Source organism: Symsagittifera roscoffensis, chromosome 4, assembly GCF_963678635.1.
Source record: "Symsagittifera roscoffensis chromosome 4, txSymRosc1.1, whole genome shotgun sequence".
Classification (NCBI taxonomy): domain Eukaryota; kingdom Metazoa; phylum Xenacoelomorpha; order Acoela; family Convolutidae; genus Symsagittifera; species Symsagittifera roscoffensis.
Genome location: NC_087065.1, coordinates 61,816,260 through 61,842,306, shown reverse-complemented (window position 1 = coordinate 61,842,306; position 26,047 = coordinate 61,816,260). Strand labels below are relative to the sequence as shown.

The window sequence follows — 26,047 nt, the reverse complement described above, 5'->3', positions numbered from 1 at the left end:
CCTTTTCCAATATGTGAAAATTTACAACTAAAATTTTGTTCATGATGTTCATTATGCATTAAAATTGGGCGTTAAAGTTGAAATTAACAGTTTCGAAAAATTCTATCTCGGTCTTGTAAAACGGTCTTGTACAACCACTAATTATATCAATTAAATCTTTAATTAATGAAGGTGTAGTTAAGGCGGGGGTAGTTAAGGGGGAATGTCAAAGCGATTCTTTCATAAAGTATACTTTCATAAAGTATACTTTCATAAAGTAATGAAGAATTCTTAGTGAATTGGTCAACAAAACGCTGAGACTTACTCGCAGAGTGTAAGAAATCACCGGCTCAAAAACGAGAGAAACGCTTCCACAAGTATTTCGGCTGCATGATAAAAACTGGATACTGTTCTGAATTGAAATCAGAAACACAATTCTTAAACTTTTACCATATGCTAGCTTGAATTTATGTGTTTGCTCGGTTGATAAAATATCACCAAAAGCAACCATTACGACATATGTTGTCTCTTTCTGATTGGCTTAACCAACAGATGGAATGTTGAAAATATGAAAATGTACGGTATATAAGCCAAGCGAAAATATACCAAACGATCCCCATCACCATTACTATTATTATCATGTTCTATATTGAGTTAGGACCGAAGTGTATAACTCATAGAGTAATTTCGGATAGGGTACACCGTCTGCTCGTCACGCTATCTTATTTTCGGCCGGATAGATTCGTGCAACTTCTTAGTCTAATACCGATCCTAATCTTACTCTTATACTATCTAGTCTCAGGTTGTTTAACTAGTCTCTGCTAGGCTCAATAGATCTAGGGTATACTGGTTTATTGCGGTTGCTGAAGTACTCGGGAGAGTTCAACTAATTTCTAAGTTAAATTCAAATCTCTCTGGTGCTGAAATTACAAGTAATTTCAGCACTTACAAATAAGTGGATTGTTAGTTAGATGGATCATGATTGGTTAATATTAAATACTTTACATTGGTAAAATATCTAATTTATCTAATCATAAAATGTAGTTTAGATCAGGTTCCACCCATCCGGGTTTTACAGAGTTTTTTAGAATAGTTTTTCTGCAATTCGAAAGATGGATGATGGACGTTGGTATTTGGCGAACATCTTATTTCTTCTGGGTTTTCTTATTAGAGAAGTCCCAGATTCAATCATTGTGTCTTCTCAAGACAACGACTGGGTTTTCGCAACAAACTCAAATCTGATTTCAGAATGGTTGGCTATGTCAGGTTTTTCTGTTTCATTGGTGAGAACTTCTTTGTGTTTGACCTTGTCTGGGAATGGCGTGGAGATTGTGCGTGGTGGGGATGCCTGGTTACTCGGATCTGTACGTGTACTTGAACATCGAGGTGGTCATTGGTCTAGTTCAATGAAGTCCTTTTCTGCGAAGTCAAGTCGTACTCTAAATCCTTTGAGTTGTGATTGTGGGCGGCATATTGATTGTAGTTGGCCATTCTTTCTCGAGTGTAGTAGGGTCGTTTTGTCTTTGGATGTTCGTCCTTGGTGTTGTATTCTGATCTATGTATTGCATATTGTAATTTACATTTTATAAAACTTTTATTAGTTTAATATTTTTTAATTATGATTTTAGTTAGTTGTTTTCACAAAAGCTTTTTGTTTTAGTTCAGTTATTTTGAAGAGTTACTCACCCTTGAGTAGCTCTTATTAAAAATAGGAGTGTGGTCACAAAGCGTGGATGTAGCACGGTGGGTTAGGCCGGCTATAGAGCATGCTCAGGACGTCCTTCCTGGTGGGTTAGGCCAGGAGTGGGAGTATGATTGCATGCGGTTTTTGTGAGAGGTCCTGTTATGTGACAACGTTTTATGTTGGGTTTGTTGTGGTTTTTCTTATGTTTTGTTGGTTGTGTCCTTTTTTCAAAAATCAAATTGTTTGTGGTATGGGTTTGTCTTTCGACTTTTTTGTGTTTTATTATTTCTTTCTTAGACTTTATAATAGTCTTCAAAAGAATAAATTATCCAGTTTTAAACTGGGTTAATCCGGTTTGGGTACCGTTGGTTTCCTTTTCTTAGTCATGCTGTTATGCTATGTGTTGTGGTGTTTAGTAAGCTGCATTGGTTAGTTTTGTTTAGTATATAATTCCTTTCCAACCGGGTTAAAGGAAAGTTTGAAACGTGTTATCTTGTGTTAGAGTTATCGAGTGTGAAAGCTTGAAACTGAAATTCATTATTTTAAACAATTCTTCGTGGGCGAGCTGTGCGAGTGTGGATAGAATTCTTATGCGAGTGAATGAAAATATCAAAAGGTTAGTACTGCTTTTGCTTCTTATGAATTTACTACATAGAATTTTAATTTTACTGCTAGTTGTTGGGGGAAATTAAGTTACAAATTTTCATCATTATTAGATTTACTGCTGGTGGGGGAAAAATTTATAAATTAATTTACTGCATTGGTATTATATTTATTTAATTGTTGGTGCAAAAATTTAATAGGGTTTTAAACAGTTTTGAAGAAGTTTGCTATTTTTTATTTTTCTTTTGTGAATTTTTCAGATGATCGTTGGATGAAGGCTAAAATTCTAAAGAAAACATGGATAAAGAATGGTGAGTTTCTAATGTTTGAATTAATTAGTAATATGTATAATTCATACTTACCTGTTAGTCGTCGGGGAAGAAACCGTGGGGGAAAATGTCGTGAATGAGATCTGAAGTTGTTAGTAGTTTGGCTAATATGCGGATGATATTTTTAGTTTGAAGCAGTGGCCAAAGCAATTGAAGTGCCTTAATTGTGGTTAGTTCTTCAGTGCCAACTGCAAATTCATAAGGTGTGTTTTGGATTAGATTATATAATTTGTGGTTGAATTTAGTGTTATGGATGAATTCTAAAATGGGGATTTCTATAGGTTGTACAAACTCGTGTGGGATGAGGAAGGGTCGGGATTCTTCTGCGTTGAAGGTCTTGGTGATGGGACAAAAGATATACATTTGGGTTATGGGATCATAATTTCGAAGAATACCATGAAGGTTAGTATCTTTAATGCAATATGTGAAGTTAAGAAAGAATGGTGAGGTGTATTTGGAATTGATGAATTGAAAACGATGGTGTGGTTGTCTGGAGGGAGTGTGTAGGTCAAAGTGATTTTGGATGAAACGATAATAAGTATATGTGTGTGTTTGTTTAGTGCGCAACATAATATCGTGTGAGCAGTGCAAATCTCTTTCATGTGGTGCAAGGAAATGAAAGGTTAGTGAAAATATTTGGAAGCGTTCTTTAAAACTTTCGTAGGCTTGCGTGTCTGTTAGTGCTTCTGAGATAATGTGGTCAAACTTGCGATCGAAGATATTTAGTGTAAATACATATGGTGTTTTAATGAAAAATTTCTCGGTGATTTGTGGGTTAGCGAAGCGATCGTCGTCTAAGAATTGATCTTGGTTAGTTCTGATGATGTTATGGTCGTAATATTCTAGTGTATATTCATTAGCTCGGGGTGCAGTGTGTGTTTTTAGTGATTTTTTGTATCCAATGTAAGTAAATTGTCTAGGTGTTAGTGGTGTAGTGAGTCGATATAGCATGTCCATATTTCGTTCTATATCGATATGAGTGTTAGATAAAGGTAAGCAAAGGGGATTTGTAAAATGATAATATGAGGTCCAAGGAAGGGTAGGCATTAAAACGTATTCGTCTACAAAGTTACGTGTCTCGTTAGTGTCATGAGGGGTGTTTAAGGTGTATTGTGGAAATGAGGGTAAGGTGATAGCTAAAAATTCTTTTGTGTTAGTGTGTTGTGGATGGTTGATGTATTCACGGGCTGTTCCTGGTTTCGCTGGGAAAGGATGGTTGGGGAACTTCCTTTTAAAAGTGCGGTAAGCTCTATTAGTGCTGAGTGAAGATACAGTAGTTGTGGATGATGGTGCTAATGAATCAGTATAAATTGAAGAGGGTGTAGGGGTAGGAGGGTTGGATGAATCTATTGTGGATGAGATTTGGTTTATGGTTGGGGTGTCAAGGTGATAGGATTGTTGTTGTAAGGTAATGAAATTATCTAGTTCTGGGGAGATTCGGGGGGTGTCTGAAGAATGAGATGATTGGTTTGAGTGAAGTGAGGAGTAGGTTGGAGTGACTTGGGAAGCATAAGAGGGTGTAGAATTGGTTGGGTCAGGGTTATTTGGTAGTATGGGTTGAAAAGGGGGTTGGGAAAAATTTAAGGGATTGGTGTGAAAATTATTTGATGGAGATGGTTCGGAGTCGGCAAATTCATCGGGGGTTTCAATATTCGGGTTATTGAGTTGTGAGATGGAGTATAAAACTGAGATGTGTGAGTTAGTATCGGAATTCATGCCGGATATTACATTACTGGATGGGAAATCGGGTGGCGGAAAAGCAAAAAGTGGTATTATTGGGATTGGAGTGGTGAGGTTGGTTGGGTGGGAATTTGATCGGTGTAGGGATCCAAGTTGTCGGCTCATCGTGGGCTAAAAAAATTATTATTTTGAGACTGAAAAGCGGTGGTATGGGGTTGTTCTATAATTTGTTCATAAGTATTTTCATCTTGTGAGTGGTGTGGCATTATATGTTGGATGGGACTTTGTGATATGGTTGGTCTAAAATTATTATGTGTTATGGCTAAATTTCGAAAATTACGTAGGACTAGGGATAATGGATGGTTATGTGGTAGGGGTGGTAACTGTGGTGCTGTTGGTGTTGTGTCTGCATTGTTATGTTCTTCGTCGTATGTGTTCTGTCTTGTTGCTATTTTTGTGTTATATTCTTTTATTTGTGCGTCTAAAAGAATTTTGTTTATAGATGTAGAAAATATTCCAAAAAATCCTGCAAATAGTATGCGTGCTACACTTGCTTGTCTATTGACTTGTGTGTGTATGGCACATGTGTTATAGATTCCTTTTAAGAGTGAAAAAAGAAATCCAATAAAGTTAAACATTGCGTATAAAATAGTTAGTTTTTCTAAGATGTAGTAGGGCCATCCTAGAAAATCAAGAATTTCATTCTTGAGTGTAACAAAGCTAAAAATATTGATAGGTGATATATCTTGGGGACGGTATTTTTCACCGTTTAGATATATATAATCTTTAATGTCTTTAAAATATCCGCTATAGTCTTGCGTATAGATGTCTGCAAATCCTGCGGTTTCGGCAAGTTTGCGTAAGTTTTGGTCAATTGATTGTCTTTGTATTGTGTCCATTTGTGTTAATAATTCCTGGAATTGTTGTGTTCTAATGTGATGTTGAATATCTGATTTTGAGTATATTCCTATTGATTGTAAGTCTATATTTGGGTTTCGAGCGATAGCGCGAATGCTTTCTGGTGAAAATTTTTTGAGTGATTGCATTAATGTGGGATATGGGGTGAGAAGGTAATATTTATCTTCATCAGGGTTTAGTTGTACTACGTTGTGGCTATTTTCTGATCCACATGGAACTGCGGTATCCCAGAAATAGGTTCTTCGTGAAAGTGTGTCAACGAAATGTACTTTATTCTTATAAAAGATAGGGATTCTTTTATAACATCGTTTATCTTCAAAAACGTATAGTGGTGATACTTTTTTAGTACAAGTATAAAACCATAAGATGTTTCCTTCATAGTCTAAAAAATTTGATCTATTTCCTGATAGTAAATATCCTGCGTAGGGTATTTTTAATACTGCTAGTGCAAGTGATTGTAATATTTGTGTTCTTTCTAATTCGCATAGTTGGTGTAATGTTTCTAATTCGGAGAGTGACATTTCTTGAAAAATTCGGCTAATCGTGTAGTCTAGTTTCATATCTAAGTGAATATCATAGTGGATATTACCAAAATATGTATTATTCATTAGTGATAGTTCTTGTAAACGTGTGCTTTGATCGTTTTGGGGTTTTAAATGTCCACCAGGTTGACCTGTATTCTTTTGAAAATTAACTGGTATATATGATGTTCCTTCGTTTAGGGGATGACTTGTGGCGTATGGGTCGACTTTTATTTTTCCAGTGGTCATGTCGAATCCATTTTCGTATTCAACTAATATTTCAGAGTATTGTGTTTTGTGAAGTGGGTTTCTGTATTTACATGCAAGTTCTGTTTCTTGATATATTTGAAAACGTGTTAATTTATTTTCTATATTATGAATGTTTCGAAAATTTGAACTTATTTTGCGTAATGGATTTACATGTTCATATGGTATTGATTGTATAAAATATTTTTCGTGAAATTTTATCATACGAGCGTGTATTTTTGCTACTTGAAATGTTGTACATGTGTCTTCGGGGAACCAAACAATTGTTGCTTGTGTTCTGGTTGTAGGGTCGCAATAACCTTGGTCGTTTTTACAAGGTAATCTAATTCCTTGGTAAATCATTGTGTTGTCTGATAAATCTCGTGTGAGTTGTATTTTTTCGAGTTGTATTTTCCAATCGAAAAACATTATTTCTTGGTATCCTTTATTTTTTGTGTCTGCTTTGCAGTTTGATGGGTCATTTATACCAATGTGTGGTATCCAGTGTTTATCGTGTATGTCATAGCTTAATCGTCCGTGTGCGCCGTTGTATGGGTATTTTTCATCTAATTTTATATGTCCTTGATATCTTTCAAGTTCTGCTTGATGTACAGAATCTGAAAAAACTTGGAAATATACTAAATTTCTATCTGTGTTTTTAGTTTTGGTGATGTTTAGTCGGAGTAACTCGTTTTTACAATCTTCGGGATTGAGATGTAAAAGTCGTTCTATATTACTCTGGTAGAATGATTCATGGTCAAGTCGGTTTTTATTTCCGTTTGAGACTTGTGAACAATGTACTTTCTTTTCAGAAAATGTTGCTGTGAATTTATATCCTATAACTGTAGTTGCTCGGGCTTTTGAATAAAGTGTTGCTATGACATTTGTAGTTTCTATGGCTTGGGGTTCTGTTTCGCACTGTGATACTTGATTTATTGCATACTTGTGTAGTGTTTTTTGTTCGTTTTCTTCACAATCGTAATGTGTTACTAATAAATCTTGGGGTCCTGTGCGGGGAGAAGGGTTTATGTTTTGATTTGAGATTACTAGAAAAAGGAGTTGGAGAAAAATTAATAATTTTAGAATATACATGTGTATGATAATCCTGAGTATGGGTTATAAAATGTGATGTAACCAATTGTGTTTTTGGTATATCTGTCGTATTTATATATTACTTCAGTGGTTATAAATGGTGGTGGTAGTGATTGAGCTGTTATGTTTGGTGGGTTTAATGGGTAGGGATGTTGAGTAATGTTGTTTAATTTAACTGTAATTTCAAATTTTAATTGTAAACTGTTTTGTTGGAGTATTTGGATATTGTGATCACGGATCTCGTCGTGAATGTCTTGTCGGTATTGTAATCTATTAAGTGCCAAGTTGTGGAGGCGATTACTTTCTAGATGTTGACCAAATAATGGTGGAGGGGCTGTAATTGTATTCCAATCTAGTCTTAAAGGGATATTTGTTGATGATTGTTCTCGATATCTGGCGTCGAGATTATTTGGAAAATTTAAGTTAAAAGGTGGTGGTGAAATCTGGCTTATCGATGGTGTTGATGGTAGTGATAATGTTTCTGGTAGTGACGAGGATGTTGTTGTATCCGTAGAAATATCTATTGGATCATTGACTAAATTTAATTCACCTTGTGTAAATGAATGTGTTGTCCAATATGGTAGTCGTGATGCCTGGTTTGGGGGGTTAAAGGGATTTTCACGTATTTGTTCAGATGTTGGTGTTGAACCTAAGTAATCTGATGGTAGGCTTGAGGTGCTACGTTGTGAAAGAAGCGTAGGGGTTTCTGGTAAAATACCAATGGGGTTTTCTGGAGTGTTTTGTGATGGGGATTGAGGTATATCAAAATGAACTCGGGGAGTTAGAAAATTCTTGTTCCGTCGAGGATGTATAATTTGTCTATTTATTTCGACTGTATTTTGGTTTTGACTAGGATTTCTTATTCTACTTAATTCTTGTGGTAGTGTTGGGTATAAGTTATATGTTGGTTCGCTTAGAGGTGCTTGTCGTTGAGCTGGTTCTAGTGGTTCTGATAAACGAGCGTGTCGTTCTTCAAAAGTGTATGGGTTATCTTGAAAGGAAATTCGTGTAGATGTTTGAGGATTATTGGTAGTTGAAGGTGTTGTTGGGTTATCTTGGGATGATGTCGGTGAAGACTGACTTGGTGACTTTTGGGTAGCAATTTTTGATAGCTTTTTGGTCTATTCTTTTAGTGAAAAAGTTAATGTTTATTAAAGTATTCTTCTAAGAAAAGAATTAGGAGGATTGTTGCTAGAGCGAATGTGATGATTGCTTTCTTTATACATTTGCATATAGTCAAAATGAGGGATGATAGAAATGTTATGAAAATTACAAATAGTAGAAAAATATCAGTTCTACTGAAAATAGTTCGTATCATTTAGACAATTTTATAAATCGTACCTGTGGATATAATCAAGGGTTTTTGAAAGTTGGAGAAATAGTTCGAATATAGTGTAGAAAATTAAAAAAATATTACAAAAAATGATTAAGAGTATTAGAAAAGATTCAAGGATATCAAAAAGAAATATTATGAAAGTTTCAAGTATCGTAAAAAATTGTTTGAGGTTTGTGATAATTTTAGTGACTGTTTGATAGAAGAGCATTTAAGAAATGGCTTCGTGATCAAATATTTTTTGTTGTTTGGGGCAATTTTCAAGTGTGGTCGGATTATTTATTAGTTTTTTGACAAGTGGGTTGAGTTTCGTAAAAAATTGTTGGGGGCAATTTTTATGGTGATCGGGAGGTCTTCTTTGTCTTTATTTTCATTTGTCAAATGATCTGGGGTATTTTTGAGATTTTTATACTTTAGGCTAAATAAAATGGTCGTTCTTTTACTTTAGGCTAATTTAACATATTTGTTTGGGGGGTATTTGAGGGCTGAGTTGGGGAAATATTGTTGATCTTTGGTTTATTAGATAAGGGAGGGTTATGATATTATGGTGATATTTATTTTAGTTGTCAAGTTGGAGTGGTTTGCTTATTTTTGACCTGGAGGTCGTAGAGTTATAGTTATAGATATGCCTGGAGTTTAATATTTTTCGTCTAGTTGGTTTGTGTTAAAGTTATAGAAGGTGACGGATTGGATGAATCCTATTGGCTAATTTTGAACTAGAATCGCTGCGTGTTTATCAGCATGTTATCTTGAAAAATGAAAGTGTGAAATGTTTCAGAGGTGCAAAGATTTTTAAATGTAGAACTTAAGGTTGTTTTTGAAATTCAACTTTCTTTAATATTTTAGATTGTGGGATGAATACTTTATAATTTTTACGTGGTTGATTTCTAAGTCGTGAAGACTCTCTATGTTCTGATTTGTCGATTTGTTTTTGGGGTATTATTTGTTCTGTCATTTTTCTATTTTTTCTTTCTTTTTGAGATGTATTTTGATCGAGATTTTTTGTATTGTTTTTTATGGTGTTTGATTTTGTATTTTGATTTCCGAGGTGAATATCATTTTGTTCCTTTGTTATGGTGTCCGTATGTGGGTTATTTTGAATAACTTTTAAACCTGTAAAAGAATATAATTGAGTTAGTTCGCGGAGTGCGTATTCTTTTGGATAATAAGGTAATAGGTTATTTCGGTGTTGAACGATTTCTTTTTTATCTGAGTCGGTGATTTTATATGTGACATCAGTGGGTTTTGCAATTATTTGGTATGGTCCTTTACGAAGGGGTTGTAACTTTTTTGAAATTCCTTTTTGAGTATTAAAATTGGGTATTAAAACAAATGTTCCAATTTTTAAATCGGAGGCTGGTGTAAAGCGTGAATTTATTTGTTCATTAATATTTTGCCTTTGTAACAACTTTTTTGTTACCTTTTGGTAAATTTCATTGTGTTTTTTATCTCTGTTTAAAATCCATTCGGTGTGTGTACTGGAGGCTAATTTAAGAATTTGTGGGTGATGAAAATGATCTTCATCGTGTGTATGTAATGGTAGGTTATAACAAATTGAGTCTTTATTTGGTTGACAATAACCTTGTGCGTTTTTATGAGAGTTTGCTGTAAACATTATTGGTTTGCGTGGCTTTTGGTTAAAAACCATTTCATATGGTGACATTCCTAAAGTTGTCATGATTTGTGAATTATATGCTAAGGGAAATAGTTTTACATCTGCTGACCATTCGGTATATCTTGTATCATTTCCATTGATGATACATCTGAGATATTCTTGTAATGAACGGTTCATACCTTCGACTAAGCCGTTTGTCCAAGGTGCGTGAGATGTACGTGGTTTGTGTTTAATGTTATATAAATGACATAGTGTGATGATTTCATTATTTATGAATTCTGTACCGTTGTCTGTAACTAAAATTTCTGGTAGTCCGAATTTTGCTATCCAGTGTTCATAGAGTGTTGTGTAAGCGTAATAAGCGTTACAATGTGGTACTGGGTTAAGTGCTACATAATGTGTAAATGCGTCAACAATTACCATAATGTAGGAGTTTCCTTCGGATGAGGGTGAAATTGGTCCTTTGGTATCAAATGAGATACGATGATTAAAGTACAAACTTTGTCCTTTAAAATCTTGTTTTTGTGCTATTTGTTTTTGATTTGGGTAAGGTTTATTTAGTTGACATACTATACAGTCATTGCATAGTACTTTTATCCAAATTGGTGCATTTGGGAAATAAAAGTTTTGTATAAAATTTGAATATGTTTTTTCTGATCCAGAGTGTCCTTTAATATTTTGTGTATGTGAAATATTAAAAGCTATAAGAATCATACTTAAAGGGAGACAGGGAACTGTAGATTCATTTAGTTTGTATTCTAGAAGGTCTGTGTTTTCGTTAATTGTTGTATTGTTGAATTTTCGAAAATATCTGAGGAGTGTTTTGTTTCCTAGAATAGTTGAATCTGCTTTGATAGGTTTAGTTTTATATTTGTGCCATGATTTCAGTTGTCGAATTACTGGGTCAAGGTTTTGATATTGTTTCAGTGTTGAAATTGTAATTGTTTCTGTTGGGGGGAGAAAAATGTTTTCGATTTCTAATTTAGATAAGGGTATTGTGTCAAGTGGGTCATGGAGGTCAAAAACTTGATTTATTGTGTATTTTGAATCGTTTGTTTGTGGTCCTGATAAGTTTATTTTATCAGTCAGATTTTCTTTTTCAATTAGTGGAAAATGGTCTTTTTTAGGCGGGTGTTGTTTTATTCTTTTTTGTTGGGTGTTGTTTTTTATCCATTGTGAATATGGGATTGGTTTAAAAGTTGATGTTCCAAGTAGATCAACTTCATAGTGATTATTTTGACAATCTAAATAAAGTGGGAAATGTTGTAAATTATTTATTTGTGATTGTTCAACGTCAGTTTTTACTGCATATTTGCATTCCAATCGGGGTGATGTTTCATTTTCTGCAAGGTAGAATTTTATGTTTTTGGGTATTTCAACTGTGGTTTTTCGTGTAAGTAATTCAGGTGGCGTATTTCGACTTAAGGTGTCTGGTAATGCAAGATTTTTTCCTGCGGTCCAAACTATATGTAAGTTTGGGAATTTCATTAAAATGAGTTGAAATCTATAAACTCGGTGGTTTGGATTAGACTTTTGTGTAAAAAGAAAGATGATTGGTTTATGGTCTGTGAATAGAACTGTGGGATGTTTTGATCCAAGTATCAGAAATTCATATTCTGTTAGTGTATATATTATGGCTGTACATTCTCTCATTAGAGTTGAGAGTCTTAGTTCTGCTTGAGTGAATAATCGGGAATTTGCTGATATGAGGTTCATTTTATTTGTACTATTATGTGATTGTAATAATGCTGCGCCGATGCCAAAGTTCGAAGCATCGCACATTGCATAAAATGGTTGATTTGAATCTGGAATTGTGTTTGAAATTTGTTCAGTTAGAAGTTTTTTAATTTCTTCAAATCGTGCTTGATGTTCTGTATTCCATTCAAAATTATTTTGTTGTCTAAGTATGTTATAGAATGGTCGTAGATATAATTGCATTTTATAAACATATTTGCTTAAAAAGTTTAACATTCCAAGGAATTCTTGGATTTTCTTTTTATTTGTTGGTGGTTGGAGTTTTTGAATAGCGTCTATACGTGATTTCAATGGAGTGATTGTTTTTCTTTATATTATGCCCTAAGAATTTAACTTTTGTCAAAAAGAAGTGTGATTTATCGGGGGCGGCCTTCAGATTTTCGTTCTGAAGTATTTGGTGATATTGTTCTAAAACATTGAACATTTCCTCTTTTGTTTGTGATTGCATAAAAACATCGTCTAAATAGGTGATTGCGTTTTTCTTGAGTATTAGTGGTCGAAAAATTTTGCTCATAAAAGCTGAAAATGCTGCTGGTCCTATGGATATTCCATAGAATAAGCGGTTGAATTCGTATTGTTGATTTCCAATAACAAATTGTGTTAAGCGTCGTGATTGTTCATCTAATGGCATTTGATTATATGCACTATTCATATCGGCGGTGGTAAAGTATTTTCCGTTTATTTTTGTTAAAATAACTTGTATTGGTTCAATGGGCCAATTACACTTTGATTCATCTATGAGTGAGTTGAGGTATCTAGCATCGAGAACAATTTTTAATGATTCTCCTTTGGCTAGAATGATAACAGGGTTGATAAATGTGTTGCCTTTTGGTTGTTCCTCTTTGTTTACTGGTGATATAATGTTGTATTGTTCTAAAATGTCGAGTAATCTGTTCACTTTATCGTGTAAGTGAATTGGTACTTTACTTGCTCTTTGTTTTTTGAAAACTGCGTCTGGTTTTAATGGGAGATGTAGTGATGAGCTGATTTTGCCAACATCAAATTTGGATGTTGCATAGACTGATGAATATTTAATTAGCTGTTTTGCTAGTTTTTCAAATTCGTCTTGTGTTATTTGTGAATGTTGGAAATTAAACATTGTTAAAAATTTCTGTTGATTCTCTGTGTAGTTACTTATGTTGAATGTAGGTTTGAAATATGGGGTTTTTGTGAAATAATCCGTATTTCTGTTTTCGTTACTTATTATATTATTTATAGATAATTCTTCATTAAGGATTGTGGATTGGCAAATATCTAGTAATTGGAGTATATTTTTTACACGATATGCTTTTTCGTGGATTGGTAATATTGTAGCGTTGGTTTCGCAATAGCCTAAAAGTCCTAAAGGTAATTTTACTTGGTAAGGTGTATTGTTGTATACATGTAAGGAAATAATATCTGAATTCGAGTTTTTCAAATATTTTATTGATGAGATTGTGATTTTGAAAAACTTATGAATAGGTTTGAATTCAAAATCTGACATATAAAATTTTTGTTTGTTTTGTTTTTTATCATATTGGTGAACTTGTTTGATTGAAAAATTATAGATGTTTCCTGATAGTGGTTTCAAGTGTTTTCTTTGCTGGTTATATATTGGGTAAAATTTTGAAAAAAATGGTGGTTGTTTATTTAATCTTTGAAAAAATGTTAGGGATGTGTCTTTTGTTTTTGTATATTTATCTTTGATTAATATTTTACTATTCAAGATGTTGATTGTTGGTATATATTTAGAGATAAATGGTATTCCAATGATATTATGTTTAATATCAGTGATATGGAATATTTGTTTAAATGGTTTGGTTAAAATTTTGTTTTGCTCCATTGTTCTTGTGGGGAGAAGAAATAATTGAATTTTTCCGTAGTTTATTAATGTTGATCCTTGTGCTGTTGCTAGTTTGCTGGAGGTTTCAAGAGGTGTTAGCTTTGGGTGTAAGGTTTTTATTTCATTCCATGTGGGAATGTTTATTATATTTGATTCTGCTCCTGAATCAATTAAAAAATCAATTTCAAGATCTGGTGGTTGAAATTCTTTGCTTTTTGGGCTTTCCAAAAGAAATGGTATTGTCCAAATTTTTTCTTTGGGTTGTTCTTTTTGTATGTTTTGATAGATGTGATTTGTATTCAAACATTTTGTTTTTTCTTTCTCATTGGTTTGGTTTGTAGTGTTAATTTCATTAGTTTTTTGTGTCGTCGGTGTGGAATGGACGGGTTCAATATAATAATTGTGAAGGAGTTCTGATTGATTCTCATATATGTGTGATGAAAAAGGTTCTTCATATATAACAGGTTCATAGTCATTTTCGACTTTTATCATGTTGATGGAGAGAGTGTTTTCTGCATCGCTTTCTGAATCTGATGATTCACAGTTTATTTGGTTGAGTTGTAACGTATCAGTTACTGTGTCATCAATACCTGGAGGGTCTGATGTTGTTTCTGGATTAGATTGTACTTGATTAATATGTCTTTGATGTTTAGGTGTACTACTTCTGTGGCGATTATTAGAATTATTATAGTTATTATTATTCCGGTGTGGTGATTGGGAATAATTTCTATAACGATTATTATAACTTGAGTGTCGATTTTGTGAATTATTTCGCGATCTGTTTTGGTAATTATTGTTTGGTCTGTTATAGTTCGATCTATTATATGAGTTATTCCTTGATTGATTGTTCGGGTAATTCTGGTTTCGGTTGTTTGAATAACTTCTATTCCGATTATTTGAGTAGTTTCTATTCCTATTGTATGATGAATTTCGTGATTGATTGTTTGGATAATAATTATTTCTTGATTGGGAATTAGATCTAGAAACAAATCGTTGTGTATTTGAATGTGATCTGGAGTAGTTATTTCGACTATTTGGTCTATTGTAGTGATTTTGTGATGAATTATGCGTGTTTCTTCGTTCTGGTGATCTTCCTCTATAACTTGAGTTATATGGTGATTGATTTCTTGTATAATTTGTATTGTTCGGGAGTGGTTTTCCTGAACTGTTGTTGCTGTAGACTGTTTTGTTCGGTAGATTTTGATCTTTTTTCATGTATTGATAGAATGATTTATTTGGTTCTTTATATTTTTGAGGTTTATTTTGATTGTCTTGCTGTTTTTGTCTACATTCAGAAATACTATGTCCGTATCGTCGGCAATAATTAAACCATTTTTTGAAAGATGGTTTGCCTTTAAAGTTTGGGTGTTTTTCGTAAATATTGAGTATTTCAGTGATTTTTTCAACGAGATATGTATCTGATTCTTGTATATTATTTATATTTGTGGAAGCTGTTTCAATTCTGTTAACGTATTGTAATTTCAGATTTTCCGTTTCTTCGAGTTTCATTATGATTTCTGCTTGTTCTAGTTTGTCTACTAGTTTTCGAAAATCTAAATCGGGTTCTCGAATTGACGAAGGATGGGATGCTCTCTTTTTTATTGCTATTTTCCTTAATTGTGGTGTTAAGGTCATCATTAAGATTTCTGTCATCTTTGTGTTTTTATAGTCATGTGTATTTAATGAATATGCTTTTCGAACTAGTGTTTCGATTCGTACTGCTAATTGCTTGATGGTTTCGTTTGGTAATCTGCGAATTTCATTACATAAAACTCTTTGTTGTTGTTTGTTTCTTTCGGAGTCAAACATTTTTGAAAATTCGTGTGTAAATCTTTTCCAATTTGATTTTATTTCTATAGGCAATACTGAAAACCATTTTTGGGCTGCGCCATCTAGAGTTGTTTGTATTAACGCTGTGCGTCGATGTATCCAGTTTTGATGTAGTGGCGTATTAATTGGTTCAGGTCCTATATTTAAAATCAAATTTGCTGTGACTGCATTTAAATAGTCTTCTACAGAATATTCAGGGTCTGTTCCTGTGAATACCATTAAAGGTTTATTTGATGTTATTGATGATCCACCCATAAGGTATGGATTCATCGTCATTTGTAATGATTCTGCTGCATTTGGCATTTGAGAAAAATTTGAAAGTTGATTTCTTGTTATTTCGTGTTGTTGAAGATAATATGGGAGTGGTATTTCATTTTGCATTTGTGCTCGTTGGTACGAGTTTGCAATCATTGGGTTTTGTTGCTGAATTGGTTGAAAAGATTTATTAATTGGGTTTTGTTGTTGAATTGGTTGTTGAATTTGTGTATCTATTGGTTGTGGAGAAAAAATTCTATGATATGTATGTGGTTTCTGTATTCCTTGTCCACGATATTCTTGATTATAGGGTGTAAATATATCTGGTTGTAAGAAATCATCATCTGAGGATAAGTAATCCATTTGATAAGATGTTTGTTTTTTATTTTTACTTTGTTGAAAAAATGGATAGTTTTCACTACGATCCTGTGGAGGATGTAAATTTGTTTGGAAATTTACTGAATTAGGTGGTGCCATTGGGTTATCCCAGTTTTGAGATCTTGTATAATTACTAAAATTTTTTCGTGGTTGATAATTTGTTTTTGATGGGTGTGTGTAATTATAATTATGATCTGCAAAGTTGTTTCTAGTGAACGTTTTGCGTGTTTTTGGCGGTATTGTCATGGGTCTGTATGTTTGGTAATCCATGTGTGAATATTTTGGGGCAACCGAAGGTTTAACGGTTGATTGTAATGTTACCTGTGTTTGTGAAGAATTTGTATTTCTTGGTGTTGTTAAGTTTGGACGTATTGGTGAAATACTTTGTTGTGTAGTTGTTGTGTGTACGATTTCTTCATTTATGAAGTGTGATGGTGTCTGGATATCTTGTTGAGTAAGATTCCTAGTTCCATTGAGGTTTTCATTGTGTATGACTGTAGAGTTTAAACTATTATTTTGCATATCGGGTAAAAATGTATTATAGTTTAATGGTGTTGCATCAATGGTTAATGGTATTACTCGTACATAATCTCTTACATAAGATATCGTACTTATTGCTTGACTTGAGATTGATTGTGGGAAGTTTATGAATGCGGGATGAGACCATTCGGGGTCCCAAACATAGTCTGATTGTTCTGTGATGGCAGTATCATCGTTGGAGTTTTGGGGTCTAAAGTTTTTTCTTGCTTGTGAAATTAAATCAATATTATGTGTGAAATAATCTAGTATGAACCATGCCAAGATTTTTTGTAAGTCGTGTTTTGTATGTTGTGAAACTTCATCTTTCGTGAAATTTTCTTTAATTATATTTAGAAAACTAGAGAGTAGTGTGATTTCATGTCGTACTCTTATATGTTTAGATGTTTCTGTTGGTGAGACATTTGGTATCTGGATTTCGTTTTCTAATATCGAGATATAACTATATATTATCGCAAAAACTTCATTGGTGAATATGGAGTTTGCTCTTTGTGAGTTATTATATTGGATGCTTTTTATATATTCTGAGAATATTTTTGAGAATTCTAAATCAAGGTCGTCTGTTTGAATTATATATTTACTGTGATTCTGGTTTGGTGAGCTGAATTCTATGGAGTAGATTCCGTATTGTTGTGTTAGGTTACATATATCTTTTAGATAGTGATCGATAATTTGTCTTTTGATTTTTACATCTGGGAACTCTGTTTTACATGGACTGATTCCGGGTTCAAACAAATTTAAGAGTAAATTTTTGCAGAATATATGCTGTCCTCTATCAGTGGTTGCGTCTACGATAAAGGGGAAAATATCATCATCATCTGGACTTTCTTCACCTGGGGTGTGCGTTGAGCTCATTTTTTCGTTCGATGACTGTTAATATGTAATTATCAATGTGTCTAATTGGTTGATTCCAATTGTATAAATGTACTGGTTTGTGTTTATACTGCTTTTTTATTTTTCTTTTTCCTCTTTTTGATGAATTTGAAGTTGTTTCTGAGTCAGAGAAATATAATTGATCGTGGATTGGGCAATTTTTATCTATTGATTCTTTTAATTTATAAAGTTCGTCTAAACTGTTGGTTTCTGATTCTGAAAATGCGTTTCGATTTTTTGAAAATCTTTTTCGTGTTATTTGTCTTTGTTTAGTTAGTATTTTTCTCTTTAATGTTTGTCGTTTTGTTCTAATGTATCCAACTGTTTGTGTATGAGGTGTGATTACAAGGTCGTATTTTTTGTTATTTATTTCACAATTGTGTAAAACGATTGTTTGTTTATTTCCTAGGTTTTTAAATGACATAAGGTTTAGGATGACGGATGCAAAAGGTTGTTAAATGATTTCTATTTGCTTAAACTGTTAGTCCTTACGATTTTTTTGTTAGCCTAACCTGGGTCTATTTGTTCAGGGTTGGGTAGAAAAGTATATCGATTCCGAAGAATGATTTTATACTTTCTCGTGGCTAGTATAAGCTAAGGTGTTAACTTACTTAATCTTACTTAAGGGTAGTGATTGTGTTCAGGGTTGGAGAATAGTAAATGGATCCACAGGGTTCAGGTATAATTAGAACGCGAGTAGTTCGTTAGATACTATTTTAAACTTACTAAGTCTAAGATTTATCCTGGGTCTGGTAAGAGGGGGGATCAAGTGAAGGATGAATAACCGAAGTTCTTCACTGTTTATCCTAATTTGAATGATTAGTTTTGTTCAAAAATTTCTATTAGTCCTGGGTTTTTAGAAAGGGTTGGATAGTGAATCGACGTTTGAGGTCGTTAGACACTCGTTTAAGTGGGTGGGGGAGAACAAAGTTGTTCTTTTTGATCCAATGATAGGCCTTGATGATCAAGTTTTAAATTTAATTAAATAGAAAATGATTTAAGATCCAAGGATAAGCCTTGATGATCTGATTTTAAAATTAAGTGAATTTAAGTTTAAAATGTTTTAAATTTGTGTAAAGAAGAGATTTAGTATTTTTATGATATTAGTGAGCTTATAATTGCTGTTATGTTTAGGCGATGAAGCTGGAACAACAGGATGATTTATAATTACTAATCATTTATTGTCATGCTACTAATTTTTATTTTGATTTTTCAATAAATATTTTTCAAACATGTTTTGTATATTACTGCAGAATTTTGGAAAACGATCTGAGATCTTTTTATCAATCGTTATTGTATATTAATAATTTTGTTTAGCGCCTGAAATGATTTTGAAGATTGACTTCAAAATTTTATGTTTGCAAATGAAAATCTAAATTCATTGCTAGTAGTATTCTAAATACAAAAGTTTGTTCTGGCTTTTGCCGAACTATCATATAACTATATGGTAAGTTTCTGCTTTGTCGTATGTCGTCTCTGGTTCGAGGTCTTCTTCCAATTCCGGGTAGTTCTGTTATCGTTCGGAATATTGGCTCTGATCTATTGAGTCGTAGAGACATTTCGATTAAATTATTGTCGTATAACATTTTGTAAATGTTTTGTCTAATTTCTAATCTATTATTGGTTAATGCTAAGCTATTAAGGTCTTGTTCGAGACTTATGGTCGCACCAGATGAGTTAGGACCGAAGTGTATAACTCATAGAGTAATTTCGGATAGGGTACACCGTCTGCTCGTCACGCTATCTTATTTTCGGCCGGATAGATTCGTGCAACTTCTTAGTCTAATACCGATCCTAATCTTACTCTTATACTATCTAGTCTCAGGTTGTTTAACTAGTCTCTGCTAGGCTCAATAGATCTAGGGTATACTGGTTTATTGCGGTTGCTGAAGTACTCGGGAGAGTTCAACTAATTTCTAAGTTAAATTCAAATCTCTCTGGTGCTGAAATTACAAGTAATTTCAGCACTTACAAATAAGTGGATTGTTAGTTAGATGGATCATGATTGGTTAATATTAAATACTTTACATTGGTAAAATATCTAATTTATCCAATCATAAAATGTAGTTTAGATCAGGTTCCAATATTTGATGTGTGTCCCATATTTAAAATAATGAACTTATTTACGAGTGAAAGAAACTTTGTCTGTTGAATAAGAATAGGAAAGTCTTAACAACATACCCCTTATTCTAACTAGCTGCGATTTGGTCGATCGCCTCGCCATAAGTTAAGTCAAGTTAGTTTGGAATAATACTGTGATTGTCAATCTTCAAAATCATCTGAATCCAAATTTCCAAATTTCTTTCGAATTCAAACTTAAAAAATTGGCGACTTTTCGGTTTAAGCAAGTGATGAGAATTCTACTGACAATGAAGAGAAAAACAGGATGACTATGGTGACAGACCAGACGCTGGCCTATTGTGTGCAAGAGTGTAGCTTCGACCCCACAAACAACACTTTCACTCTACCCATGAATGCCACAGACGAACAAGTTGGTAACACAAAGACAAACACTACTAGTGACTCGTAATCCATCCCAGGTTAGAATACCGAGACAAAATGAGGTGGTGATGAAAAGACTGTTTGCACAAATTGAGTTGATTGTTTCTATAGAAATGAGCTCTGGTTTCGAGGTCACTGGGGTACGTGTTTACCGCATTATCTTTAATTCTCATGCTGAGCTGGTTTCGGGTCAAGGACACTGGTTGATGATTTATTGCGATAAATTTGGGAAAAGACGCAGTGACGTGTGTCGAAATGAATACAATCAATACTTAAAAACATAGCCATAACAGATAGTTGGAAAAGAGTCATGAACTCAAGGAAACAGAAAAAAACTCTCATACCATCCATTTTTGGCAAGCAACACTAAAATGTTTCAAAAGGCGCAGTATATACTATTTTTGAAGGGGAGCGCGCGCCGAAAAAGTACAATTTTTGCATCAAAAACGAATCAAAAAGGCCCAAAAATCCAAAAATGGCATTTTTGACCACTTCTTTCAAAAAATTGCTTAAAGCGCAGAAAATTTTGTCAAAATAGGATCTTTATAGTGTGCTGGAAGCGCTCAAAGAAATCAATCTATAAAAAAGACGATAAAATTTTTGAAATTTGTTAAAAATCCGCCCCCTCCCATCAAGAAAATCCTAGATCTGCCCCTGACCAGAAGATTTAAGTACCAGAATACAGTAAACTTAAAACCTTTCCAGAGATACGGAGCATGTAATACGGGGGAACAAAAAATATTCAGTTCATTCAAAACAATTACACGTCACTGCTGATGATAAACGTTGCAATTTATTTAAGTCTGTTTTTCTTAGCTTGCTTGGGACAATTAATTTGAAAAACATTTTTTCAGCTGATGATGTGGACTGAATTGGAATATCAGAGTGCAATCGGAGCGTTCTGCGCTTCACTGTGTCAAAAAATGCGAAGGAAGGGCAAAATGCGCAATTCGAAGAAGCTCCTCCACCTCTTGTGGGTTTTGGGTACACTGGTTACTTGCATTTACTACCTCTATTCTAGTTAGCAAACTGTTTTCTCGAGGCTTTTAATTTGGTGTTGAAATTTAATTTCTTGAAAAAAATTAATCATCACTAAATCTGATGAAACTTTATTTGTCGCACCAAATGCAAAATTATAATTCAATCGATATAAGTATCAGTTATGACATGCTGTTTGAGATTTTAAGGTAAATCTCCAGATAACACAATTGATGTGTCTAAGTCCTAGTTAGGAAAAATCTGCAAGAATCTGACAAACCCCGATTCTCCAAAAACCGTTGGGACCAAGTTAACATCCTCCCTCCCCCCCCCCCTCCCCCCATAATACGTTTAGGGGGGAGGATGTTAACTTGGTTATGAGTTCGATTTTTCAGCCAATCAGAATAGAGCATTTTACAGAATAGAGCTTAGCAAATTTAATTTAAACTGAACGCTAGGGTAGAGGATCTTAACTTGGTCTCTTTGGGGGTGGGGGGGGGGGGGGGGGGGGGGGTGGGGTGTGGAGGAGGGAGGATGTTAACTTGATCCAATCGTTGCTTTATATTTTGGAGCCCAAAAATCTCATTACTAAGTTAATCAAACGTATCCCAAATTTTAAAGCCTTGTTTTGAGCCTTCGAAGGTTTTCGTAGCCATCAAAATTGATCATATGATAGTTAATCGCAGACGAGCTTAATACAGATACCAAGTGGCACTCTGTAAACACAAGCAACAATCAGCGGCTAACAATAAAATGTGAAAAAAAACGAAAAAGAAAAATACGTTTGGGGAAAAAATCAAAAAAATTAACAGTTTAGAAACGAGGCCAAAGGTCAATTAACATAACAAATAATCGACTGCTGCTTGGACTAACCTAACTGCACGCTTGTCAGAGTAATTAACGTTACAGTACTATTAAATCAAAAATTAATGCTACTAAAGCGCACATAGTTAATGTTAATACTATTTGAAATCATCAAATGGAAAACAAATGCACAGATACAGTTCTGATTTAAACTATCCGGACAAAACAAACATAATATGAAAATTGAAAGGCATTTATCTCAAATTGGGTTGACATTAGACAAATTTTGATGATGAAAAATGTTATTTAGATTTAAAGCAAAACTAAAATGGTGCAATTAGCAAAATTAAAGTTATGCCATGTGGTGCATAATTAAAATGGTGACATTTGTTTTTAAAAGGATGCCAATTATGTGTGCCTAAGTTTTACCCCAAACCGATAATTTTTGGCTTTTCAGCCAATCAAAAATTACGCCAGACAGAACTACGGGATCCAAAATTGACAAAACGATCTCAAAGTGAGCCTCTTAAGCAGGGTATTGTTTTTTAAGTTATGTTTCAATAGAATTATTTTTGGTTCAATAGGCAAAAAGTGTCTTTATTAATATATTAATTGCCAATTGAGAGTAATATACGTAGTGAGTACTCTTGTATAAGTCTTTGTGAGTTTTTTGTTTTTCTTCAAGAAAAAGTCGCAAAAATTTGTTCGGGCTCAATTTTGATTTTTCGCTGTTTGATTTTGATTTTTTTAAGGTTCAGTTCATTTGCTTCGTTAAAAAGCTGGCATCTACTATCAAACAACAAAAGTATAAAAATCATAAGAAACCTGATCGACTTCTAATTTTGAAAAAGGAAATTAGAAATCAGATTTTCCAGCGGAATCAAAATTTTACCAGTTAACCGTTTTATCATATTGGGTTAATTTTATGAAAATGAGCACTGATCATAACTTATTTGTGAAATTCACAGAGCTTTAAAGACGGATATATTTTCTTAAATTCAAAAATTGAAACTTTCAAGAGTCGATTAACGTGATCGAATTCTAATTTCGAAAATGAAATTTAATTATTAAATTCCAAGCAAAACAAAAATTTTTCCTTTATGATGTAGTTTTCCAAAATTCTTCAATTAAAATATTTTTATGAAATAAGTCAAACACGAGTTGTTTTAGAAAAGCAAAGGATTTTAAGCCTATCTATTTTTTTTGCTTTGAAAAATGAGCTTTATCAAAAATTATTTCAAATTATTTTTCTGATCAATTGCGTTCATTGTCTCTCTTCCAACTGTCTGTTGACTATGTTTTCAAAATAATCAAACAATTTTTTTTTCTGTTTCATTGCGTACATTGTACATTACTGTTTTCCGAATGTCAGTTTTATATTTCATTTTTTTTTTAAAACGATTTGCCAAACTTTTTAACATTTAACCTTCTTAAGTTTTGGTATATTTTTGTGAGTACTTGATGGCATTGTTTTGGCGTAAATTTTAATTGACCCAAAGAGCCAAACTTGATCAGTTGAAAATTTGAGGCCTATTTTTGCAAAAGAAATTGCATCAATTCTGTTTAAATCCTAAGTAACTTTTGTCATCATCAATTTTTGTCAAAAGTCAACCCAATTTGATGAAAACTATGTTCGTTTCGACAAATAATTGAAGACAGCACTGTAAACTTGACAAATAACCAAACAAATAAAACTGCACTTTCAATTCAGGTTTAGTAACAAACAAAACGAACTGATCAAACAACACAACCGTTGCTTTGTGACAAAAATTGAGTAGTTTATGTGAAAAAAAAACGTCATTTAGTAAGTATCAAAATCTACTTCAATTTGGAACCCGAGTTGTAATCAACGGTATTTTATAACTTTTATTGTGCAAAGACACAGTAAAATTGTCCAAGTATGCGCTTGGAACACTATTTTGCTGAAGTTAAAATTATTTTTAAGAGTAACAGAACAAAGTGATTTTTGCTTAAATAGGATTTGATGATTTATTTAATTGTATTTTTTTTCAACAAAAAGTCCTAAAAGGCTCTAATAACTAATCCAATGAAGCATCTACTATGGGATGGCAAAATGGTCAGGTCACGGGAAACGTGAATGAGTATAGTTTCAAAAACGGACTTTGATCTTCAGAATTCCCAGTTGAAAAACCTCCAATAATGTTCAATCAATTTTCATTCGGTTTCTTTGTTTTTTTTTTTCAAAAACATTTCCAACTCTCAGTTGGCTATATTTAAAATTAATTTAAGAGCTTCAGCTAAAGCGCTTCAGCTAATTCTAAAATGAAAAAACTCAAGTTAAGTTTTTTTAGGTTTCCTGTTGTTTTTCATTATTTTCCAACATTCTGTTTGCTATAATTTAATTCAAGCTTAATTTGTCCCGTTTGCTTCATTGGATTAGTTGTTTGGTTATTGTGTGTATATCAACTGATATTTTCCTTTCAAGATATGCTTCTAAACTTAATTTTGCGGAACAAAAGAAATAAAAGCAAAGCGGAGCTAGCAGGATACATAAATTGTAAAGCTAACTAACAGGAAACTATTTTTACAAGAAAAAAAGGAAAAAACAGGAAATTTTTTTACAACGTAGTTTGTCAAGCTAGCTAAAAGGAAATGAGAGAACAGCTTTTCAGTTTAAAAAGTATTAAGAAAATGTCAAAAACTAGATCTACTAAAAACTTTCATTTCTTAGCGTTAAATCAATCTAAATCAAGTAAGTTGAAACAAATTTATAAAGCGGCAATTAAGTCGACAAAACAGAGTTTCAAGCCAACAAAACACGGATTGACACCCACCAAGCCAAAAACAATTGTAGGGTCATCAAAAGTTTTTTTAAAAACGTTATCAACAGGAAAATCCAGGCTTAAATTTAAGTTGTGCGGTTTGAATTTGGATTTTTACTTCAGTTGATTTCTTTTGTTAAAAGAAAAGCGACTCCACTTTCGGCAAAGAAAAGTGTAGAGGTCGCGAAAAACGTATTGACCTCTAGCGTTGAAAGTGCTTTTCAATTTTCAGATTTCCCAGCGAAATAAAATTTTTTTATCGATTCATCTAGTTTTCTCAAATTAAATTATTTTTATTATGAATCGTTCATTCATAAATTGTTCTAGAAGTTCAAAGGGCCTTAAAGCCAGTCATTTTTTTCTTTGATATTTCATCAAAAAACAGGCCAGTATTTTTTCCTGTTTACTTGTGGTCATTGACTCTTTTTCAACTGACTGATGGCTATGTGTAAATTTTTTTAATTCGCTGTTTTGAGTCCCCTTTTAAAGCAAGTTCTAGCAAAAAAAGTATAATCCACCCCTAAAGCGGTGGAATTTATCCGATATTACAAAAACCAACAAAACTCGAAGCAAAAAAATATAGAAATGGTTCCCATTCGAGGGGGAATGCGCAAAAGAGCAAAATGAAATAACAAATTTCGAATTAAACGTGGACTTTGAAGTGTAAAGACGCTCAGAAGAACTCATCTGCGGTGACACTTACAAGATGTTTGGAGGTCAGATGCCCCAGGAAGATGAAACCTATAAACAATAAGTTTTTCGAGGGAAAACAGCCTAGTGCACCGTTGTAGTGCATTTGCTCTCGCGCAAGTGTAATCATAAAGAAAAAGTTCCGGTGCTGTGCATTTAGCACAAAAAATTGCAGCTTCCAAAAAAACTTAGTGATACAAAGTCCTGAAATTATTCAAAAAAAAGCTTATCCTATTAAAGAGTCAATTTACGCAAAGAAAAGATTTCTTTAGCTTTTCTTTTTTTCAGAAAAAATATCACTAATGGATCACACTCAAATGTGATTTTTCTAATTCTAATGCAAATTCATTTATTATCAAATCTCTACCGACGCCCAAAAACGTGTTTAAACTTTTTTCAAACATGAATTTTTTCAAACACGAAGTTCCCAGCGGAACGTAAAATGGCGTAAATTATACTAAATGCCGCAAACTGGCGCAACTATTCCTCTATTTTAGTCTAAAAAAACTCCTTGAATCATTTATTTTGACACTTCAGAAAACATTTTCAGATTTTTCTTACGTTTTTTTGAATCACTGTTTAAAGGTATTTACATAAATACATAAATCACGTTTTTATGAAACATGACCTGAAGGTACCTGAAAAACACATCATATTAATTCCACGCCTTTATTGCTTAAAGTAAAAATCCGCGTTGAAGAATTTGTGATTTTTCAGAAATGAAGATATACTGTCCGCTATGAAAATTGTGAGTTATAAAAATTTAACCTCTTCTCTACTAAACATTTCAAGCAAAATTTACATGTTGAGTTGATTTACAAAATTTACAAGAAACCAGAC

At 33.2% G+C, this 26,047-nt stretch overlaps 1 long non-coding RNA gene across 1 annotated transcript; it reads left to right on the top strand.

Annotated features, from left to right (window-relative positions):
- Nucleotides 1–19,541: 19,541 nt before the first annotated feature.
- LOC134844663 (uncharacterized) lies at nt 19,542–21,108 on the top strand. The gene is made up of 2 exons (XR_010162696.1): nt 19,542–19,990; nt 20,807–21,108. It is a non-coding gene; the product is annotated as an uncharacterized LOC134844663 (long non-coding RNA).
- The last annotated feature ends 4,939 nt before the right edge of the window (nt 21,109–26,047 follow it).